Source organism: Tasmannia lanceolata, unplaced genomic scaffold (assembly GCF_043159265.1).
Source record: "Tasmannia lanceolata isolate RefF3 unplaced genomic scaffold, GAP_Taslan_0.1 ptg001035l, whole genome shotgun sequence".
NCBI classification, from domain to species: domain Eukaryota; kingdom Viridiplantae; phylum Streptophyta; class Magnoliopsida; order Canellales; family Winteraceae; genus Tasmannia; species Tasmannia lanceolata.
This window is the reverse complement of record NW_027519697.1, coordinates 2501-10000: the sequence shown is the minus strand read 5'-3', so window position 1 is coordinate 10000 and position 7500 is coordinate 2501. Positions and strand designations below refer to the sequence as shown.

Below are 7500 nucleotides of genomic sequence, written 5' to 3'. Positions count from 1 at the left end.
TTGTTTCCTCTTTTTCTTGTCCATGATCAAAGATTGAGTGATACACCTTTTCTTTGGTTTGGTATACCCAAGCCAATTGATTATGAAGTCAAAATCATAACACGAGCCTAGCCAAAAACCCCAACCTGACCCAACAAAATCGAATCTAATAGTAATAGTAAGTCACACGGATCTAGGACCTGTTCTTGTATTTGTAGAAAAGCCAGAGTTTCAAAAAGAAAGCTCTTCGGTAAGTTTCATTGTAAACATTGTAAAATAGACTAGACTTTTCTTCGTATAGCCGGCCTAGCAAAGGCAAAGCAAGTAGTTTAGTTATTTTTATCTTTCTGTACAATACTTATTTTTTTGTATCCCAACCTACTCCAATCCAATTGCTCATCATTTCAATTCTGTCGATTCTACCGATGCAGACTTTATGCAAGAAGATTAGGGGTCTGTTTGAACTTGGATGAGTTAGGAATCCAATCCCCCGACTGATCGCTCTTTGGTGGAACAACAACCCAAATTCATTGTTTCAGAAATAATGAATTGGTCCTAAAGGTATCAACGTTTGTGCTCTCTTCTATTTCTATGAGTGTTTTTGGGGATTTGGTCTGTCGAATTGTTCGACAACGCGTGATTCCATCAGAGCTATCTTCTGTAGATAATTTATGATTCGGCCGACTCTACCATTGTGGTACGCTCCATTGTGTGGGTTTGCTTCAAACGAAACCTCTTTTGATTGTCACGAAACCTAACCCATTGGTTGGTCTTACTAGGTGTTATTACATTAATAAGTATTTCGAGTCATTCCAAATAGCGATTTTGGGTACTAGAAATGGGTCCGAAATAGGATGACTCTTTCAAGACTTTTAACTCGATTTAAATAACTCGATTGTTTCTGGGGGGTCCTGTCGGGATAGTACAGGTCAAAAGTATCTAATTTGGGTATAGGAACCCATGAGTTGTTCTATGTAAGGGTTCCTCATAATTCAACAGATTGAAGATTGAATCAAATCAATTAAGTATAAATCTGGGACAAGGAGAGAGTCTAATTGGTCGATGCATTCTGTTTCTGTTTATGTATTCATATCGAATCAATAGAAACAATGATTCTATACCCCGATCTTAATGAAAAGAATACACCAACGCCAACCGAGTAGAATATACCCTAAATCCCGAGCTAGGCATTCTACTACAAAAGAGAAAAAAAAAAATGAGCCAGACCTCTTCTTTGATTTTATTATATTATTATATTATATTCATTGAATATTTTCATTGAAAATGGAATATTTCCATTTTATTTTCACATAATTATAGATAATATAATTAATATTGAATTAATCTTTTTTTTATTCATTTTTGATGAAAATGAAAATATTCTTTCATTTATTTTTTTTTTATATAGAAAACCCAAGGTAAAGTGAGAGAGTCTTATTTGTACAAGAACATAATATGTCTACACCATATCTAAATAGAATTGAAGAAAGGGTAAGTGGGATTCTATTGGATGAATCTTGAAACGAGGCATGACCCGCAGCAAACAAACTCAACTATGTGGTTCGATCAAAATTGTTGTTTCGACTAAGCAGTTATGGATGAATTGACAATTCCAATTTGAATCGACTAATTCGGTATATTCCACATTCATGAGAGTGCATCTATGTTTCTGCTTTACGAATATGATATTTTCTGGGCATTTCTAATAATATCAAGTCTTATTCCTATTTTAGCATTTCTAATTTCGGGAGTTTTAGCCCCGATTAGTGAAGGACCAGAGAAACTCTCTAGTTATGAATCGGGTATAGAACCAATGGGGGATGCTTGGTTACAATTCCGAATTCGCTATTACATGTTTGCTCTAGTTTTTGTTGTTTTTGATGTTGAAACGGTCTTTCTTTATCCATGGGCAATGAGTTTCGATGTATTGGGTGTATCTGTATTTATAGAAGCTTTCATTTTCGTGCTTATCCCAATTGTTGGTTCAGTTTATGCATGGCGAAAAGGAGCATTGGAATGGTCTTAGCTCCTGAATATTCAGACAATCAAAATCAAAAACAAAGAAAAGATTACATTGAGACAGTTATTAATTCTATTGAGTTTCCGTTACTTGACCAAACAACCCAAAATTCAGTTATTTCAACTACATCGAATGATCTTTCGAATTGGTCAAGACTCTCCAGTTTATGGCCGCTTCTCTATGGTACCAGTTGTTGCTTCATTGAATTTGCTTCATTAATAGGCTCGCGATTCGACTTTGATCGTTATGGATTGGTACCAAGATCGAGTCCTAGGCAAGCAGACCTCATTTTAACAGCCGGCACAGTAACAATGAAAATGGCGCCTTCCTTAGTGAGATTATATGAGCAAATGCCTGAACCAAAATATGTCATTGCGATGGGAGCTTGTACTATTACAGGAGGGATGTTCAGTACGGATTCTTATAGTACCGTTCGGGGAGTCGATAAGCTAATTCCTGTGGATGTCTATTTGCCGGGCTGCCCACCCAAACCAGAGGCAGTTATAGATGCTATAACGAAACTTCGTAAGAAAGTATCTCGAGAAATCTATGAAGATCAAATTGGGTCTCAACAGGAAAATCGATATTTTACTACCAATCACAAGTTTCATGTTGGACGCAGTACTCATACTGGAAATTACGATCAAGGATTACTCTATAAATCTCCATCTACTTCAGAAATACCTCCTGAAACTGAAACATCTTTCAAATACAAAAGTTCAGTATCTTCCCACGAATTAGTGAATTAGGCAGGATGCTTTTGTGCAGAATAACAAACAGCGGGTAAATCTTCATAAATTTCATCGTAAATGTGAAATACTCATACAAATACAAATGTGGGAGAGATCAAGAAGATGCAAGGTCGTTTATCTGCTTGGCTAGTCAAGCATGAGCTAGTGCATAGATCTTTGGGCTTCGATTACCAAGGAATAGAGACTTTACAAATAAAGCCCGAGGATTGGTACTCCATTGCTGTCATTTCATATGTATATGGTTACAATTATCTACGTTCCCAGTGTGCTTATGATGTAGCACCGGGCGGGTTGTTAGCTAGTGTGTATCATCTTACGAGAATACAGTATGGTGTGGATCAACCCGAAGAGGTATGCATAAAAGTATTTGCCCCAAGGAGGAATCCTAGAATCCCGTCTGTTTTCTGGATTTGGAAAAGTGCTGATTTTCAAGAACGGGAATCTTATGATATGTTGGGAATCTCTTATGAAAATCATCCACGCCTGAAACGTATCTTGATGCCTGAAAGTTGGATAGGCTGGCCCCTACGTAAGGATTATATTGCCCCCAATTTCTATGAAATACAAGATGCTCATTGAATGATAAGAAACTAATATTCACTTCTACGACTCCAGATATTCAAGGAATCTTTTTATGTTCTGTTCTAGATGAAACAGAATAACTGGACTCTCATCTCAGTATTATGAATGGGCTACTAAAGGGGCTTCATTGATATTCCCCAATTTGGAAGATATCCATTTCGGATGAGCAAAGCCAATAGGATGAATCAAAAGAGTTCTGCACCATGAACTTTGTACCGCGCACATCACTTAGATGGGCCCCGAAAAGTCACGTAGGAGGGAGTGAAGAAAGAGAAAGTGAAGAAATAGAATATGAAAGAAAATATGAAATTATGAACTCAAAATTCAGAAATGAAAAGGGGATCAGATTTTCTTTGTACTGTATCTGAAATGAATCCTGTCTATTCCTACCCTTCGATTCCTCTCTAGACTAGACTTTTGGGTTTTCAGCCAACTAACTTCAATTCAAATATGTATGAAGTATTAACATTCTTTTTGAGCGAGAGCAGGTACAGTATGAACAAACAAAAAAGAAGAGGGAACAGAATCTAATTCTTTTCTTTACCCATCAAAAAAAAAAATGGGGGATCTAGATATATCCCTAGATGGATAAGTATGTATCATGATCTAGACTATTAACGAATAGAATATGGATCCCGATCCATATCGATTCATTTGTATGAGTATCTATTCGATATATTAACCACGTGCCAGGAACCAGATTTGAACTGGCGACACGAGGATTTTCAGTCCTCTGCTCTACCAGCTGAGCTATCCCGACCATCCCCGACGCATCATCCTACTAGAGGGCTTGGGTCTATGTCAATTAAAGGGACTCAAAAAACATTAGAAAATCTTACCTCAGCCTTGGAATTTCTTGGATCTTCAAAAAGAAGACTTTGTAAGTGTAAGAGTAATGATATGGACTGTGAATGATTCAATAATGGAGATTCCTTGCCATATATGTTCATTTGTACGTAGATCATATCTATCACAAGACTTGTGATAAGAGAGAAAGATTTCTGGTCGGATCCATTTGTGAAAGAGTAGAGTGAGTGAGAAACATAGCTAAGCTCATTTTGAACCACTGACGAAAAAAGAGGATAAATGGTTAGGGAATGGAATAAAATAGGCCTTTTTTTTTTTATTGGGGATAGAGGGACTTGAACCCTCATGATTTCAAAAGTCGACGGATTTTCCTCTTACTATAAATTTCATTGTTGTCGGTATTGACATGTAGAATGGGACTCTATCTTTATTCTCGTCCGATTAATCAGTTCTTCAAAAGATCTTTCAGACTCTGGAGTAAATGATTTGATCACTGAATCTTCGATTCTTCCTTTTGGAATCGATTTAATTTAGCAAGAATTCTGCAATTTTTCATATAAATAATCAAAAAATCCGGATTCGGGTCGTGATTAATCATTTGATATTTAAGTACGTCTATGTACTTAAATAAGGTCATCCTTTCTGGAGTTTTGATAGAAGGATTCCTCTACCAATGTAGTCAACCCCGTTCGTTAGAACAGCTTCCATTGAGTCTCTGCACCTATCCTTCTTTTGATTCTCGCTTTCTGAACCCTTGTTTTCAGAAAACTGGATTTGGCTCAGGATTGCCCATTTTTAATTCCAGGGTTTCTCTGAATTTGGAAGTTACCACTTAGTAGGTTTCCATACCAAGGCTCAACCCAATCAAGCCCGTAGCGTCTACCAATTTCGCCATATCCCCCTTATGAGATCTCGATCTCATTGTGATCCCATCCCCTTCTTTCATTTATGTTGGAACCATTGAATTCATTAGATACTGATTCCTATATCGAAAAAGTGTCTGCTCCTATTTTATTTCTTGCCCATCTTCTTTCATATCTATTGGAGGACCATTCCATTATTTGGTCCAATCAGAAATGATTCTATCATTGATGTATCTGCAATTCAATATGGATGGATATATCCCACATATAGATGTTCCCCCCCCCTCTCATTTTTCCCGCGCAGTTTGGAATACTGGAACGGTCGATATTCATTCTTCTTTTTTTTTTTTTCGTCCTATCTCCTCCCTTTCCGAATGAAACAAAAGGAATATCTCAGTAGGATCTGGATTGCATCCTTATCTTATCCTTTCCTTAGGAACTACACTCTAATAGAAATAGAATTCATATAATCTGCTATAACTGCTATAACTAATAGTTATATTCTATTCTATAATAGAATATAGAATTATTTCATATGTATATAGTATTATTTTGCGTTTTTTAAATTTGATTTGAATGAAAAAAAAAAATTCTAGTGCTAGTGACTACTAATAAATGAAATAATCAAAAATAAATAATCAAATAGAAAATAATCAAAAATAAAATCAAAATTCATATTATATTAATAATTATTAATATTAATTAATATGTTATAATAATTTATAATAATTAATATTAATAATTATTAATAGCTAATAGCTAACTAAGATCCCAATAGTTTCCCGAATTCCTATTCACGCACTATTTCTGTTATATGAGCCCGCTTAGCTCAGAGGTTAGAGCACCGCATTTGTAATGCGATGGTCATCGGTTCGATTCCGATAGTCGGCTTTCTCTATTTGTTCTATTTTTTTTTTTTTATCAGGATTGATCATCTTTCCTTGAGACCAAGGAATATTGAGAAGACCCCCCCCTTTTTTTTCTCCAAATGTCGGGTTACCGATCTATTATGTTATGTCGCGGGAACTTCCAACTATGAATAAAGAATAAAAAACGGATTGGAGCCGTTTGATCTATACAGAACAAATCAAGAAAAGGATCCTTAACTTCCCATATATACAATATACAAAATAATACGGATATTGATACAATTCATCTTATTCCTCTTTGTAGTACTTCAGTGGATTTAGCTTCGTTTATCGTTTAGTTCAGTATTAATTTAGGTTTATTCTGTAAAATGAAATTTCAATAAAATTAAGGAGTCTTTATGTCTCGTTACCGAGGGCCTCGTTTCAAAAAAATACGCCGTCTAGGGGCTTTACCGGGACTCACTAGGAAAAGACCTAGATCCGGAAGTGATCTTAGAAACCAATCGCGTTCCGGGAAAAGATCTCAATATCGTATTCGTCTAGAAGAAAAACAAAAATTGCGTTTTCATTATGGTCTGACAGAGCAACAATTACTTAGATATGTTCGTATTGCTGGGAAAGCCAAAGGGTCAACAGGTCAGGTTTTACTACAACTACTTGAGATGCGTTTGGATAACATCCTTTTTCGATTGGGTATGGCTTCGACCATTCCGGGAGCCAGGCAATTAGTTAATCATAGACATATTTTAGTTAATGGCCGTATAGTAGATATCCCAAGTTATCGCTGCAAACCCCAAGATATTATTACTATGAGGGATGAACAAAGATCCAGAGCTCTGATTCAAAATTATATGGATTCATCCCCCCACGAGGAGTTGGCAAAACATTTGAGTCTTTATTCATCCCAATATAAAGGATTAGTAAATCAAATAATAGATATTAAGTGGATCGGTTTGAAAATCAATGAGTTGCTAGTCGTAGAATATTATTCCCGTCAGACTTGAACCTAACTAAAATAACAAAGCTTTGGACAAGCCCCTTTTTTTTCTTTCGCCGAAGTAAATAGATCTAAGAGGTTTGATCCGGATTTTTCTCCCATTCACGTATTACAAATGGATCAGCGGTGAGATTTTTATTCCTTGTCCATTCTTTCCGTTCCGGTATTTTCCATACCACAGCAATTAGGAATAGAGAATCTATATCAAATAAAGTACGATTGGAATACTCGTATCAATTGTTATTTGATTTGATACATTGTAGTCGGTACCGTTGGTGAATTAGGTGAAGGTACGGAGAGAGAGGGATTCGAACCCTCGGTAAACAAAAGCCTACATAGCAGTTCCAATGCTACGCCTTGAACCACTCGGCCATCTCTCCTACATAATCTTATGATTATGACCCAGAAACCGAGTGAATAGCGAGTCATTCATATTATTGTATTATTGCAATACAGGTATGACCAATCAATTCTAAATAGAAAATAGAAAACTTTTCATTAAAGAAAGATCTTCCCTCGAGGATCGAGGGATAAAAAAACATTTTTTTTCTTATCTTTTTCTTATCTTATTAAAAAGATTAAAAAAAATAGATAGAATCTATCTATTCATGTTTGTCAAGAAGACGATCCC

At 35.9% G+C, this 7500-nt stretch overlaps 2 non-coding genes across 2 annotated transcripts; one reads left to right on the top strand and one right to left on the bottom strand.

The window, feature by feature from the left end:
- Nucleotides 1-5821: 5821 nt before the first annotated feature.
- Nucleotides 5822-5894, top strand: TRNAT-UGU (transfer RNA threonine (anticodon UGU)). The gene has a single exon. It is a non-coding gene; the product is annotated as a tRNA-Thr (tRNA).
- Nucleotides 5895-7162: 1268 nt separating this feature from the next.
- Nucleotides 7163-7249, bottom strand: TRNAS-GGA (transfer RNA serine (anticodon GGA)). The gene has a single exon. It is a non-coding gene; the product is annotated as a tRNA-Ser (tRNA).
- Nucleotides 7250-7500: the final 251 nt, after the last annotated feature.